Source organism: Anastrepha ludens, chromosome 2 (assembly GCF_028408465.1).
Source record: "Anastrepha ludens isolate Willacy chromosome 2, idAnaLude1.1, whole genome shotgun sequence".
Lineage (NCBI taxonomy): Eukaryota > Metazoa > Arthropoda > Insecta > Diptera > Tephritidae > Anastrepha > Anastrepha ludens.
The window spans coordinates 132,548,081-132,565,412 of NC_071498.1; the positions used below are offsets into that span (position 1 = coordinate 132,548,081).

The following is a 17,332-nucleotide window of genomic DNA, read 5'->3' on the forward strand; positions in this document are numbered from 1 at the left end:
GATTATCTATTAATAAAACTAATTTCTCTTGTCCGATTGATTTTAGATGAATCTCCAAAGACTTGAGATAATCAGCGCAAGGGACTTCTGGAGAAATGGGCACCACACAAACAGCGATAACTTTTACAATTATTAATGTTTTTTGGAACTTTTGCTAAAATCAAGTCGAAAAATGATGTATTAACGCTATGTTTTTATTTTTGCAAAATAAAGCAATTGACTATTAAAAAACAAAAAAAAAATATTGAAAATCATAATTTTTTCGGGCCTCTTACTACGCCTAACCCCTTAATTTAAATAATTTTTTTATTCAAATATTTCATTCTATACACGAAATTTGTTTCTTTATGTAAAAGTAAAAAAAAAGGTTAGAATTTTGAACCACTTCAAATATGAGCCTTGACCAAAAATACGCTATAAGTCAACTAATGGGAGTTCTGTTGATATCGCCAAAGAAATGATTTCCAATGCTGAATCCGACCCAACATTCGTCAAACGCATCATTACTGGAGGCGAGACGTGAGTTTATAAATACAAAACGCAATCCAGACATGAGGCGAGTGAGTGGGGAGCTCCGAACGAACCAAGACTAAAAAAACCATGTCGTTTTCAATCAACAAAGAAAGCAATGCTCTCGAGTTTTATGGATTACAGTGGCACTGTACGAACTTTTGCGTGAGGGTCAGGCAGTAAGGAAAGTAATGCAAAATTGGAAGTAATGGAAAACGGTTCTGATGGCTATACCGAAAATAGAGTTCCAGAAATGTTTCGATAGCTGGATCAAACGCTGGCATAAGTGCGTGCGTTGCAATTGATGGGGAGTACTGAATATATTCCGGGAACTTTCTCCTCAAGTTATGGTATGTTAACTATGTTGAGTCATATTCAGTGAGCCACTTCTTTCTTGTAATAATGCAAAGAAGATAATATTACCACATTAAAGGCGAGGGATATGGTTAAAAGTTTGCTAGGTAATGCAGCGGCCGCCCCGCCTCGTTTTTTGTCCTAAAGTGGACAATATTTTGTATAATCATAAAAAAATTAGGACTTAAAAAAGTTTATTTAAACTCTTAAAACTACAAGAAATATTAAAAAGGAACAAAATACTCATTACAAAAAATGGGAAGCTACAGTTGAGATAATATAAATAGTATTACAACGACTCCCGCCTTTAATGTGTGAAACTTTTAGTGATAATGGACCAAGAAGAATTTCCTGCAGTGGTAGAGCACTTCATATACTATAATATAATATGAAAAAGAAAACCGAAAAAAATAAAAGAAAGTTGGATGCAGTTCGACGCACCATCCATAGTATTTGGATAAACGAGTTTAAGCATGGGTGTATCAGCATAAGAAGTGAATAACGTAAGGATCGTTCAAGAACTGTTCTCATTTCAAAAACTATTCAAAAAATCATCATATCAAAAACTGACTCAGAAGGAGTTATCCGCATAGTGGGAGCCATGTTTGCTAGGTTAGGTTAGGTTATGGTGTTAAACGGCCTGCACGACTAACTCACTTAGACCTTACGGGTCCGTTGTGATACCACTGTGCTGCACGGGAACCCCTTTTACTTTCCTCGTGGAACCACTTTGTGGCTCTTGTGGAACGTAGAATTGATCCTAACTCCACGCCAGCTCTGTAAGAGAATTGAAAAGGTATTTACCTAGACAACCTGCTGTGATTTTAGCTAGGGCTCGACAACTGCAAAGGGAGTGCTCAACTGCTAACTGTGACCAAAAACGTAAACAAGTCGATACTTCGAAGCAACAACCAAACTAAATGAATTGAGTTAAGAATTGTTTTCTCATCCTAAATATTTTCCAGGTTTTGCCCCTTGCGATTGTTGTCGGTTTTCAAACAGGAAAAAAAATGCTAGAGAATAAAAGATTTTCGGCAAAAGAAAGAGTTACAGGAAAATTTTTTTTCGGAAGCTTTAAAAAAGTTACAAGCCTGTTGGAAGTGATGCATCACTCTAAAAAAGACTACGTTGAAAAATAGAAAAAGATTTGTCGAAAATTGTTTTTCTTCTTTATTAGTTCAGACACTGGCTGACCTGTTTTGTGATATATGTAGATATACAATACATATCTGACACTTCTTTGACATTCAAGAGCGCCTGTATATTTCCGTATATACATATGTACGATGCCTAATCTAACAAAAAACAAATCCTGTTCTTTCTGGCTTTGTAAAAAATTCATAGGGAATATCTATTAACTGTATCGCATTAACAGTATTACTTTTACTTAGGAGGATATATTAATTTGGAAACTTAACAACTGCCGATTTTTGATATTTTGATTTATGACGTACTTCCAGCCTATAAGCGAGACGTGGAGTAAAAGGTGCGTTTTTATTTCTTTCTTGTAAGTATTGTGCGGAATGGGGTAACGGGCTTATTGTTAGAGAAAATGATATAAACATCTATACAGATGGCTCAAAACTAGACAACAGAGTAGGTGGAGGGGTTTACTCCGATAAACTCGCAGTTAACTAATCATTGCAGTGTATTTCAGGCGGAAGTCACTGCCATAAAAGAGCGACTTACGGTAATAAAAACGAGAGTATTATCCATAAATGGAGTCTTCATATACTCGGACAGTCAAGCAATAAATAAAAGCGCGAGAATCTAAAACACACTCGCCCAAAAACAGTAATAGAACGTTTTAAACTTCTAAATACGTATCAAAATACTACAAAGTACACCTTATTTGGATGCCAGGCCACAGGAATATAGCAGGGATCTGCAAGGCAGATGAACTTGCTCGAACTGGTACAACGCTCGACCTCCAAGTGGATAACACGCTGATACCTATGCATATAGCCACTTGTAAACTACCGATAGATAAGGAAACCATCAATAAGATAAATACAAGTTGGCAAAACCTCTCAACATGCGAACTAGGCAGACACACATGGCCGAAATGGAACAGCGGTCGATCAAAAAGTTTGTTAAAATTTAACAAAGAAGTTTTAAAAAAATGATAGGGGTATCTAATAGGCAGCCACTCCAGAAGGTTAGGGCACCCGTACTTCGATTTCTGTACAAGCTGTCTTAATACAGAAAAAGAGGAAAGAGTCAGACACCTTTTATGTGAGTGTGAAAGCTTAGCTATGAGGAGGAACCGATAGGGTAAGGATAAGTTCCAGTGGTATCACAATGGACCTATGAAAGGTCTAAGTGTGTCATTGCGACAGCCACCCCACCTGCCTACCTACCTAAGTATTGTGCCAAGTTTCTACGAGTTTCATTTAAAAAGCAGTATTTATTTTTTACATCGCTTGACAATCGCTTATAAGGTAAAATACAAGGTGGCGCAAAATTAATCACCCCATAGTAACATTTCTAATTTTAGCAAATGAATATATATATATATGAATATATACATACATACAATATACAATATATATATATATAATTGATCCGTACCCCCTTTTTTGGTTGTTTGGCCGAGCTCCTCCTCCTATTTGTAGCGTGATTTTTCATGGCAGAAAAACACTCGGAGGCTTGCCATTGCTTGCCGATGGGCGACCGCTATTAGAAAAAACTATTACTTCATTTTGGTCTTTCACCGAGATCCGAACCAACGTTTTCTCTGAACTCCGTAATGTTGCCACGCACCAAGCCATTCGGCTATGGGGACCGCAAATAAATAAGTCAACCATACATACACATATAGGGTTTTTCAGTAAGAGCGCTTCAACTTTTGAACTTTTTTGAATAAAATACAAACGGTTTGACTTTTTTAACTAATTTTTTTTTTATTATCGAGTTTGAACATATACATTTAAGTATGAAATTCGATTTCTTTTGTATGACCACCGCGTGCACGTTTTACGAAGTCCAATCGTTGAACCCAATTTTCGACCACTCTTTTGCATAAATCGGCCGAAATTCCAGCAATTTCGCGTTCAATATTGGCTCTGAGCTCACAAATCGTTGCCGGCTTGTTACTGTAGACCAATGACTTCACATACCCCCAAAACGGGGCGGCTTGTTAAATGGACCGTAAAATGGCCGTAACGCGCTTAAAGTAGCAGCAACAGAACGATTATTTTCATAAAAAATTTGCACGATTTGCAATCGTTGCTCAAGTGTGTAGCGTTCCCTGATGAAATGTATACTAATGAAGTTTACAAATGACAAGCGAAAAATAAAAAATATTGCGTCGTTCGCCCTCCCTATCGAAAAAAAGTTGAAGCGCACCTATTGAACAACCCATATTTGACACTTGTAGACTACACAGATGTGGTATACAATCAGGAGCGCTTACGATACAAAACAAAAGTATCACCACTCAAAATAATTTTTTTTTTATATTTAATAAAAAAAGATAGAAAAGTGTAAAATAAACAGTTATTTTTTAATTACTTGCGCACCAATTTACTAACTGAAGCTGAGGCTGACTTGAGATTAAAAATGCAACTCCAAACATTTTTCAAATAAGTGCATAAAAATAAACACTAGCAGTGGGCCGCCTCTAGTAGACCTTTGACAATTTGCGTCTTTCCAAATAATTGTTTTCCAAATTTGTTTCTGTTAATTGATTTGCAATAAATCTAATAAGCTCGCGGCACTCAATAAAGAAATACAAAAATTGCTACAAATGTCTACACTAATATTTTTATTACTTCTAAAAGATTTGATTATTATTGTTCTAATAACAGGAATGTGTATGTATGTATGTGTGTGTATGCATGCGTACTTATAAGAAGTTGCGTGGGAATTGCTCGCCTGTGAATGGTTGGTTTCCGTATTTTTGTTTATTTTTTTGCCGCTGGCAAATTTAATTGTCTCTTCCGATGTTCGACTACGAAGTAACCAAATATACACAATGCAATATGACACGCCTGCACATATGTATGCATGTATGTATTTAGTCAATGTACCCGAACGTCAATCATACATTCAACCCAAAAGCCCATACAGCATACGAACATTAATGACATATCGTTTGTGAGCAAATGACTTTCTCTGCATACAAGAATGATAGAAATTTTTCCATCATGCTCTGCATATGCATCAGCTTACAATAACAATAAGAAACAAAAAAATTTACTCTTCGGTAGTTAACGGTAATGGGATACTTTACTTCGGAAATTAGTTGCCACCTACCGACATTTTAGTATTCCTTTGAATGAGCACCTCGCTAGAATTGCCGTTTCAAGTTTAATAGCTGTGTACAGGTATGTGTGTGTGCATACAACAAGGAACGAATTATACTCCTATTTATTGGAAACTGAACAAATTGTTTAACGTCATTTGTGCCCTATTATGAAAAGCTGTAAACCAATACCAAGTGCTTGCAATTGTATCGACATGGTATTCATATGAGTTAAATATGTATGTATATGTATGTAGGTACGTGCTCGGCCGTTCAGGGAAAACGTAATTAGCTGACAGGCTATTTACGTTACATTTTTCGTTGTATTCACGCCGCTGTCCTTTACTTTAGCTGTTCATTGAATGATATCTGTTCAAAAACCGCAAAATACTAAATATATATGCAACTTAATTGGTTTATTTCTCTTATTCTGACAAGGAAGGACTCGCAACAGTTGCTTTAATTTTCATTTTTATTCAAGTCTTTGATTACAAGAACCTTACAGTCAAGTTACTTAAAATTAATTTTTATATGCGAGAACAAAAGAGAGCTATTATTGAAGAGCGGGACGCAATTCTCAAATGGAAAATAGATCTTGGCATAGCAAAATCTAGGATACTATTTAAATCAGTAAGAGCCCTCGTAATAGGCGCAAAGTTATAGTAGTTTGATTTGTCTGTTTTGGCATTAAATGGATCGTAAAAGCGTAAAATTTATGAGGAACATTGAAGCCAATCTGTTCAAGATTTGCGGAAAAATCAACAAAATCACAAATAAAATCGAAAACAAACATCAAAGACGGAAGAGTACGTTTATTGGCAAGGCGACCCAGATTTATTAGCATGCACCGAGCACCGTAGGGTGGTAGTGGATCGGAGAAATTAAGAGGTTGCAGAGCGAATCGAATCGTTGGACCCTTTTAAATTATTGATGTTAATTTTTTTTATTCCCAGAATCTAATTATACAATAACAAAAAAAAATCTAGAATCTAATTATACAATAACAAAAAAAAAAAAACGAAAAAAATACCGCCAATTTGGCTGTATTTTACATTAGTCTATGATAATTTAATTTTCAACAGTATTCATTTTTATGAGAATAGGACCACTACATCAAAATAATAACTTTTTTTAAACAATTTTTAAAACTTCCTTCAACTTTTAAGATCCTTCCATGATGGAATGATGCACAGAATATAGCATCAAAGTCTCAAAGGTCCCGAACAAAACACTCCTCAACGGATATTTATCTAAATCCAGACCACTGCTAATTATCCTTTATCAATTTTGTTTCTGATGAGAGTATTTAAAATCACCACGCAGAGATAGTTTTTGCTCATATCAGTGCATATGGAACAATTTTCTCAACTATTCGTTGAATAATAACAATAAAGAAAAAAATTTCAATTACTTTACTGGAGGCACTTTTTCCTGCTGTCAAACTCAATACATACTTTTTTTCAGTATTCATTGACATTTCATCATGGAAAGACTTACGCTTCAACAACGTTTACAAATCGTTCAATTTTATTACGAAAACCGATGTTTTGTGAAAAGTGTTCATCGCACGCTCAGACCAACTTATTGGTGTATAGCGATGAGGCCTATTTTTGGCTTGATGGCTACGTTAATAAGCAAAATTGCCATATTTGGGCTGAAGAGCAACCCGAAGCCATTCAAGAACGGCTGATGCGGCCATATTTCTTCAAATATGAGGCTGGCGCTAAAGTAATAAAAAATGGCGAACGCTATCGCGCCACGATAAACAACTTTCTGAAGTACATGATCTCCATAACATTTAGTTTCAAAAAGGCGAAACTAATTACCATGCAGTCCGTGAAATAATGAATTTATTGCTCCGTTTGGCCACCAAGATCTTGGGATAGCACACCCTTGGACTTTACTTTGTGAGTTTATGTCTACATAATATACTTTGCAGGTAAATAAAAAAAAACAAAACGCAGATGCGGCAGTTGAAAGTGATTATCTCTCAGGCCGCCTCACTCGAAGGATGTGAAGTATATATTTAATTTATATAATACAATATAATATACAATATATTTAATATAAAATAAGTTCTCAACCCGCTAAAGATAAGTGGACTTTGCAAGTCTTATTTTCATATTGACAGCAGTCATCGAAATAAATCAACTCAATCTGCGCAGGTGTATGCTACCTATGCTTATCCACCTACAGCCTTTGTAGTTTAGATGAAGGAATCAATTTTTTTATACTAGTACATTTTAGAGATCTTAAAATCTTAACAAAATAGGAAATATTATGATTCTACGAAATAAAATGACTGAATGCCTCAGAATAAAATAAAATTTCAAAATTTTTATTCTTACCTCACCAGCTAATGCTACCAGTACCTCTATGAAAGCAAAATTAAAAAGTAAATTTCATTCCTGTATATTGAATAAAAAGGCCATAAAGAGAAGCAATTTTTAATTTTTTCTTCCTTGTTCACTCCACTCGGGAGCAAAGGGCGTCGACAAGACTCAGTCTTGCGTTGGTTTCGTTAATCTATTTTGCTTTCTGGCAGGGTAGGTGAATAGCCTTTTTTAATTTTTATTGTAATTATTAATTATCGAAATTTTAACAATTTTAAAATTGATTAGTGAAACCGGTCATGAGGTTCTTATAAACTTCAAAAGTGCTAAACCAAAAATGAGAAGCGGAATAATCTCGGAAAAGAGGATATGGAAGGTTTTAGTAATTCATTATTTTAAATTAGTTTGAAATATAGAAATTAGAAGACAGCTACAAAGTCTTTTTTTTTCTTATTTTATATTGTTTTCCACCTCATTGATTCTTTCTCTCTTTAAGGAATGATTAACTTTTGGGTTCATCGGTGCCCACCAGGTCTTTCCCTATAAATATCCGTTTCATTTGAAAAGGCTCAGAACAAATTATACCTCCAATGCTGCTACTGCTCGCTCTCTTCGTGTACTCAATGGGGGTCTCTCTCGAATTGTACTGAATTTGATTTTACATTGTCTAAATTATGGTCTTTTGCTCAATAAGACTGTGTATTGCAATACAATTTTCAGCAACAATATTTTTGTACTAAGTAGTCAGTAAGAATTTGTTATTTGATTTCAGAATAAATAAAAGGAACTTGATTATATTTCCCATCCGTCCGGCTAACCGGGCAACAAATGAGTCTTTCCACATATTTGTTCTTGGTTCTAGAGAAAGCATAGAGAAGTAGACCACTATCTCAGCCAAATCCTAAGTGGTTATGGCTGCTTTAAAGCGTACCTTCATCGCTTTGGGCACGAAGAAAGTCCATACTTCAAGCAGTGCACACCAGCAGTTGAGGCGGACGCTGAACATGTGCTGTTCACGTGTCCCCGCTTTAGAAGAGTAAGGGCTAAACTGGAAGATAGCCTTTGGCAGCAGCATCACGCCCGAGAATGTAGTGCCACTGATGTTGAAGAGCCAGGACAAATGGAACAAAGTTCAACACGAACGCCAAATAAGAACGTGAAGCAGCACACCTATCCAGAGATGAAAATGCAGGTAAACTGACGATACTACTATTAGAAACTAACTTTGGTAACGAACAGGGACATGGGCGGAGGGGGCGTTAAGATGCGACAGGGGTGGCTCTCTTCAGATACGACTTAACAGTGGTGGTAATAGGCAGATGCAGCTTGTGACGTTTTGCATCAGAACAGTAACTGATGTTGAGTGCAACGCTCAAGCCGCCTCCCGACGAAATACTTGACGATAGTACTGGGGGAATCGGTACTTTGACAGTAGGAGGTTTAGTTCGGGTTAAAGTCCCACACTGATAGGGTAAGGCTTTCGATGCTTCCTCCTCATAAAAAAAAAATATATATTTGTTCTTGCATAAAAATGGGCGTAATGGGTTGCTCTGTGACTACCATTTGGTAGTGCCCGAGTTCGAAAATCCAGGCATGAAACACCAAATGATAGAACAAGTTTTTTCTAATAGCGGTCGCCCCTTGGCAGGCAATAGTTAACAGCCGAGTGTATTGAAAAATCTCCTCCTGTTATGAAAAATCTCCTCATAAAAAAACATCTGCCGTTCGATAAAACTGTAGGCATCTCCATTTGTGGAGCAACATCAAGACGCACTCTAAAAAAAAGGTGTATAAGAATGGTTGTCATAAGGAATGGTTTACATTGGTTGGTAACTAGCCCATTTTGAACGTAAGGGCTGCTTTCATGATAATAAAAATCTTATAATTATTGCAAAGATTTGTAAAATACGGCGTATTACTTTCAAGTAACTGTAAAACAACTCCATCAAACTATGCAAGCATAAAAACTTGGTATCATCATCATTGCTTCCTTTATTTCCCATTTGGAACATAGAGCATCTAAACATAAATTTCAAAAAATTGGTATACGCATTGAATTTTGTCTCAATCAGCTCGATATTGGAAAAATTTCAAGAACAAAAAAAAAAAAGTACAAAAAACAGAGAATCAGTAGTTGTAAATGTGATAATAGACAGTAGTGGGCGACGGATATAGCACATAGTACAACAGTAAGTTTGAGTTCCGTCCGCGTGCAGTGATGCACTGGAAGATCTTAACGAAACTTGGTACCCAAATTATTCGTATTGCATTGACGAAATAGGTCAATAATCATCCACACCTTCCGTATTACGTTAAGTTTTCAAAGTATACTATTTTTTCGATTTTTTCCTATTTACTTTTCATTTTCTCAGTGCATACATATTAACGCTAAATCAATTCAAGTTTGAGTTCAATACATTTAATAGATTTCTTAAGAAAAGTATATGGCAACTTTTTCTATTCAAAATCAAAATACTACCAAATACCATTACAAAGGAAATAATTATGTATGGACAAGTTTTGACTATTCTCATCAGGAACTTTCAAATTCTTATTATTGGAAAAATAATTCTATCACCTGCAAAACTTGGATTCCAGCTTCGTATACTAATGGGTTGAAATTAGAAGATGATAAAACTAAGGCGGGAATCAATGGGCCTGAATTATTGTATAAAAATCGACTCCAATGGGTTTTTACCCAGCAATCCTCCAGGCAGAACTACATGCCATTGAGATATATGTGAAGGGAATGTCACCGTAGAAAAATGGGAGGATCCCACATTTACATACTTTCAGATAGTTAGGCGGCTTTGAGAGTCCTAACGCCGGGCAGAGGAATTTCTGATAAGCTACTTTCACTCAGCAGAATAGACTTAAGACTTTTTTTAACTGGTTACTTTACAGGCCACGGTAGCCTCAGATTTCACTTAAACAAAATTTGGGCTCTATGAGACTATCATCTGTGGATTCTGTGAAATGGACACTCAAAATTCAGAACACATTCTTTGTCGTCAACGTCTTGCAGTAGGTGGAAAGAGGCTGCATAAACTTAGTGGTATTGCCGTGTCTCCATATGAATTATAGAACAATAAACCCCATGTATATACGCGATCTCTCACTCCTAGTTGGAGCATAGGGCGTCTACCGTGTGGAGGTTATTTGTCTCCCATCGGAAGCGTTCACAGGTGCCGAACGGGGGAAAGCTCGGTAGATATAGTGGTGGTAGGTGAGAAATTCAATACCACCCGCTGACCAAGAAAGAAACAAGAAAGCACCTGCTTAGAGGTGTAGGTAGTATTTCTATCACTAAGCTATGGCAGGCGAGCTAGCAACCTACTTGTCTGAAATTTTCATGCTAACGAATCGTCAAGTTCACAAAAAAACCCTAGAATGTGTTAAAATTCCTCAAATGCCTTAGAATATAGAGCACCCCAGCAAGCTTTGCACAATATATTTCTTTTGGTCGCAGTGCGCAGCAGCCTGATAATAATAATAATGACAATTTATTTATTCGTTTTTTAATTTAATTCATTTTTTTATAAAAATAGAGTTCACACTACAACAAAAACCATTCAACAAAATCATGTAAGGTTTCAAACTTTGTACAAAATTTATGAAAATTTAGCGAATTTTCATAAAAATTTCTAACTTTTTACTCGGAACCTTTCGATGAAATTCCGGCTTACAGTTTTATAGCTTATTAAGTTTTGGTATATCAAAGTGCAAATTTCAACTGTCTCAAAGACCACACCGATTTTTGGAAACTTTTTTTACTTTCCATATAGCGAAAAAAATGTCGATCATGCGGACATTTGCACCGTGGAACATATACAGATGAAAGTAAATTTTTGCGCAAATTGTAAATTTCTAATGGAAAACTTTCCAGGCGGCCAGGTTTAATAAAAAAGATTCTGAGAACTTTCAAGCCATATAAGAGCCTGCAAGGAACTATGTTGAGGCTTCTAAATGGATGCATAGAATGGGATCTGTAGCTTGAATTTATGAATTTTTACGATTGTTTTTTATTAGCCGAAGCAACACTGCTGCAGGTGAATAGCAATTGTAGTTTTGACTGAAATAGAGGAGAGTAAACCATTTTTGGAGGATGGCTACACATGTAGAAGTCCACGCAAGTGGGGAAAGTCACTGATTGTCATTCACTTGGGAGTGGCCAGGACGATTCATCTGCATATGGTTAAAGCAGCTCACAACTTCCGGGCTTAGTCCAAATATACTCTGGGTAGCTCCCGAACACCCGTTCGAGAACCAGCTAACGTGAGAAGGCGAATCAACCCAGGATAGCTTGATGTGCGCTGGGTTTGGGACCCGCCACGTGAAAATCCCGCCCAATGAAAACGAAGCCTCGGACGAGAACTACCTATACTGATGGTGACCACTGCGAACATACTAAGGATTCTTTACAGGTTGGCGATGGCGAATATCGCAGGCGATGGAACAAAGAGATGAGCTTTACGAAGACATAGACATAGCGCAGAGAAAAAAGATCCAGGTGGGTCGTCCGAGCGGGTACAAATGCTTTGGCTCTGAAAGTACCAGCTGGTGGTAGCAGAGAAATATTTGGCCTTCATCTGCATTGTCAGGGTCAGGTAGCGAAGAACTTGGTTTTATATGGTGTGTCCAACTGACACTTTACTTTATTAACTAGTGACGAATAATTGGGAAAATTTAGTATAAATACGTAGGTAGGTAAGGTAGAAACACGTTTTAGTATATGCCAAGGGAATAGTTGCTATCGTACACAGATTATTTGACATTTCGTCCAATCAAAATTCACTGTGTCTATAGATCATCACATTTTTAATAAAATTAAACTCATAAAAATAAGCTTCAAATGATTATGACTCTAACTATGGTAGTTCTCGAATATAAAGCAAAATATTAAAATGTATAGGGTGTTTTTTTAGCTGCATGAGAATCGATAGTTCGATAACTATAGTTTGACAGCGGAGAAGGGTAAACTGTGTTGACATTTCAGTGCAGTAAGGCTTGGCCTTTGGGATAACTATGCTCGCAAGGAAACTAATAACTGAAAGGAAAATTTTCCAAGTAGCCAATAAGCCAATAAATCATGGAGGAATGGAGGCACCTGCATAACAGCAAGGTTACTCTGACCGCAAATAAATGAGACAAATACAAGGCAAATAAATAGGAAAAAGGCAAAAGAACTTCCTAGCCTTTGAAGAGAGGATATCTCGCAGGTCTTGCCTTGTATTACCAGCCATTGGCTATTCATTGGCAGGCATTCCTTGATATTGGAAGTTTTCTCTTATGAATATTGTAGAAGTTATAGAGATGAGGAAGAAGCAGAAACAATAGAGCACTTCGTTTGCAATTGCCCAGCTTCAACTAAAATTAGAAGAGGTTTTCTAGGTATATTAGATACTTTTTCTATTCTCTTACGAAACTGCATGGTGTGGAGATTGGACCAATCCTGCGCTTCACAAAGAGTTACAAAATCATTTAACGAAGAAAAATAAGTGAAGTTCTTGTGTTGCACAGGACAATCACAATGGACGTGTAGGGTCTAAGTGAGTTGGTCGCACTGACCGACTACCGCCATAACTCAACCTGACCTAAGGCTTGGCAAGTCATCATGCAACGTTTAACGCCAGAACAACGTTTCCAAATTGTCGAAGTTTACTTAGAAAAAAAGAATAAATAAATCAGTACGCGAAGTTCATAGAGCACTGGCGACATCATCGGTGCTTATTTCTTTTGAAATGAGAAAAGAGGCAGGTGGCAGACCATGATTTGTAGCGGCGGCGGACATATGCTGGATATTAAACTCAAAAAATATTAGTTTGGGGAAAAATTAATCCATTATTTTTGCGTAATTTTTTTCTCGCAGTTGACGTAAAACTGTTTCATGGTCGATCTTTAGCTACTACAAATTCTAACATGCCGCTCAACTTGGATAATTTCTGTGATTTTATCGACATTTTTGACATTGTCGACATTTTCTCAAAAATCAATCATTTCATCAAAAATCAATCTAACGGAATCGACAAAACCAAAATCGCACGCAATTTGAACACCATTCACAATTTCAGCGGCCTGTTTTGCATTTTCATTTCTCGTTTTTAACAAAGAAAAACTATAAAATGTACCTAATTTTTTCTTTGTTGGCTTCCTTTGTTAACACCCTGTAACTCACAACTGAATGGAACAAACAAAAAACATAAATGAATTTTTTTAGTGTGAAACATCAGCTTGACAACGAGCATAAAATTTTAATTGGTTTGATCGATACTTTACGAGATATCGATCACCACAGCCATCTACTGAGAAAATGGATTTCTTTTTCCTCAAACTAAAAAATGTTATGGAGTTATCTAATAGATTATAATAAAAAAAGTGCAAAGTGTAGACAACGAAAGAAGGAGAGACCCGAGAGAGAATGAGAGAGAGAGAAAGAAAACATATCTAAATAAATTCACAACATTTGCAGAGAATACAAATAGACAAAATTTACAAAAAACGGAGAAGGGTCGACCGGTGTAGGTAAACACCAGACACAAACCGTGGCAATAACGCGCACTACTCCAAGCGTTTATCAGCACAAACGCAGCGATTCCAGGACCGCAGCAACGGCACAAATTACCGCAAGGCAATACCTATAAATGCGACGCCGGAATGGATAGCACTTTTTATTGCACGCATAAGCACTAGACAGGAAACGGAAATATGCGCCAAAAAGTAGTAAAAAAAAACGCCAAAAAAATTGGGACCAAAAACGCCCGAAACAGTAGGCTCCAAGGAAATATAACGCCAAAAAGTAGGCACCAAAAATATATTTCTTACAAAGTTTGCACCAATAAACAAGCGCCATTAGCAACCACAAGGAACAACTCTGGAAAAATAGCCTAAAGTGTATCTAAGATATATGTATAGCTCTCTCTCCTTTTCCTCTAAATTATATCTTTTTTCTCTATCGCGGAACGAAAATGCCCAAAACGTTGCATTGCCTTGAAATTTTACTCTCCATTCTCGCTCGTCCATCGACGCCCAAGAAGTTTCACTTCAAAAATATTATTCCAAGAATATTTCTTGACCTTTCCGTCTCTTTAGAGTAGACTTCTTGTAATAAGCCTCAGTAAGCTCTAAGGCTCAAATCCAGAGATAATACCAAATCATTTTAAGAATTAAGAACATCTCTCTGGATTTGAGCCTTAGAGCTTACTGAGGCTTATTACAAGAAGTCTACTCTAAAGAGACGGAAAGATCAAGCTCCGTCTGGTACCACTAAAGACCAATACGTGATGGCTTTCAGCCAGCCACCCCGATATTTAAAAAAGGGTGTCAAGTTTTCTAAAAAGAGGCTTCGATCGATCGGGATCTGTTGTTTGCGTTATAGATTCGTTTAATTATACGAAATTCTTAAAAAAACACCCGATACATAAAAAGTTGAATTCCGCCTGAACTTCAAAGCATCTTTGCTTGTTTATCCCAAAGTCGAAATGTCGAAAAAGTAATAAGTTTCTTATTAGGTATTATCGAATTTCCTATATTCACAAAATCTTCAAAATTTGAATTTAAATAAAACGACCGAAACGTATCCTAGCCACGGTCAGAGCAAATAATACCGTGAAAGCATTTTGTTATAGAGAATTTCTAATTTCTTAATTCTCGAAAACCTTCCCATGTTAAATCATTTGCATAAATAAAATATTTATATTAAAAAAACTGTTTATTCACCTTCAACGTAGTTTTTAAAATATACAAGAAACTCTTAACAAAACCGTTCACATTCTTTGTGTGTGTGTTTCTTTTTTTTTACATGAAACGTTCTTTTGAATTTTTAATTAACTGAATTTTTTCAAACTGCACTCCTTCATTGCACTTAAAATACTTTGCAGCAATTTCGCGCTTAATTCTTAGCAATTATTTTAGAATGCAAACACCAACCAATACTTATAAACATAGAATACCAACAATCAATACACACCAAACGCAACAAAGACAGCAAACTGTTGCTCTATGCTGAATATTTTAATTAACACTGCGTTTCTTTGCACTGCTCCGTACTTGAACAGCTCCGAAGGATATTCCACACTTTAACTTATTCTAAGCAATTTATCGCAGCTTTCTCGCTACTTTGCGTTGTGCACAGGTCAAGAGTCGTATAACTTTTGAAATTTCACGGATGCAGCAGGCCCTCTTATATTGAGCCACGGCCACCAATTCATTGATAACGTTGCCAACGCCAACAGCATTGGTAAAGCAGCCAGGAATCGTTTGTCACCGACACACGCACACACATACACACGCACATGTGAATATTTTGCACGAAATTCACCATACTCAACACCAACACAAAAGCAACGCAGGCGCTGGCTGGCAAAAGACTAGCTGGCAGTTGGCGGAAATTGTATTTCTGAGTTGGCGCGCGAATTTTCATTGAATGATAAGCAGAATACTTTTGACTAAACGTGAAAGCTCTTTAAGCCACCTCTTGTTTGTGTTGTGCGTGTGTGTGTAGAAAAGAAAATGTTTTGCGATTTTAGCAAATTATTTAATTCTGCCAACCGAAATTTTAAGTAAAATTTCATGCAAGATAAATAGTTTTGATAAATATATTCGAGTTGTGTGGGAGTCAGTTTTCAAGGCATACACTACTTATTGTTTTTGTATTTGCTGTTCTTTCTTAGGAGCTTGAGTACTTAAAATGATAATACAAAACAAAAATATTGTTGGAATGCATTTTTTTTATTACTACAAGGTGAGGTCCAAAATAAACAAGACTGAGCTAAAAAAGGAACTACGGGAGCTTTGTTCTGACAACTTCGAGTTTATTTATTCAAAATAGTCCCCTCTGGCCTCAATACACTGTTTTGCGCGATCTAAAAGCTTTTCGAAAGAGTGTTTCAGCTCATAGACCAGAGTCCGGAATATCCTTCACGATGTCAATACAAGCCTTTTGGATGGCCTCTACGGGCGTAAAACGTTTTCCTTTGATGGCCAAATGCAGTTTTCCGAATAGGTACAAGTCATAGGGAGCCATATGAGGCGAATACGGTGAGTGATTGATGGTTAAAATACGATTTCTAGTCAAAAACTCAGTCACGAGAGTGGATCGAAGAGATGGTGAATTATCATGCAATAATCGGTATTCAGGGCGAATTCGATGAATGCGATGCAACAAACGCTTCAAAACGCCAAGATAGAAAATTGCAATGACGGTTTGGCCCGTTGGCATGAACTCCTTGTGGACGATTCCCTTGGAATCGTAAAAACAAATGAGCATCGACTTGATTTTTGACTTCTCCAAACGCGATTTTTTGGGTGGTGGCTCGTATGGGGCATTCCATTCGACACTTTGACGCTTAGTTTAAGACTCATGTTAGAAACACCACGTTTCATCACCAGTTACAATGTTGTAAAGGAAGTTTTCGTCTTTTCTCGCCTCTTTAATGAGGTCTTACGAATGTTGAATTCTGAGCAATTTTTAGTCCTCAGTTAACTTATGTGGAATGAAACGTGCACAGACCTTTCGTAAGCCCAAATGATCAGTTAAAATGCGATAAATCGATGTTTTGGAGATATTCAACTCTGATTCCATGAATTTCAATAATGGTTTCGGTTAATTTTTGATAAATTTACGAACAATTTCGATGGATTTTTCGGTGATTACTGATTTTGGGCGGCCTGTATGTTCATTGTCATTTACCATCTCTGTCCTCACAACCATCTCTGAAACGTCAAGATAGACAATCGTTGTCATAAACTCTTTTCATCAATTCAAATGTTTTGGTAAACCTTTTACCGATTTTAAAACAAAAATTGATATTAGCTCTTTGTTCGAAACTCATTTTTGTACCGATGACACAAACATACTGACCCTTTAGACCCAATAACTTCGCTTCCACTG

At 36.6% G+C, this 17,332-nt stretch overlaps 1 protein-coding gene across 1 annotated transcript in view; it reads right to left on the reverse strand.

Moving 5' to 3' along the window:
• The window catches only part of LOC128855360 (allatostatin-A), a 60,593-nt gene extending 45,014 nt beyond the window's left edge, over positions 1 to 15,579 (reverse strand). The window contains exon 1 of the mRNA XM_054090216.1: positions 15,410 to 15,579. The gene's annotated coding sequence lies outside the window, so the exon portion shown is untranslated. The remainder of the gene's footprint in view (positions 1 to 15,409) is intronic.
• Between the last annotated feature and the right edge of the window lie 1,753 nt (positions 15,580 to 17,332).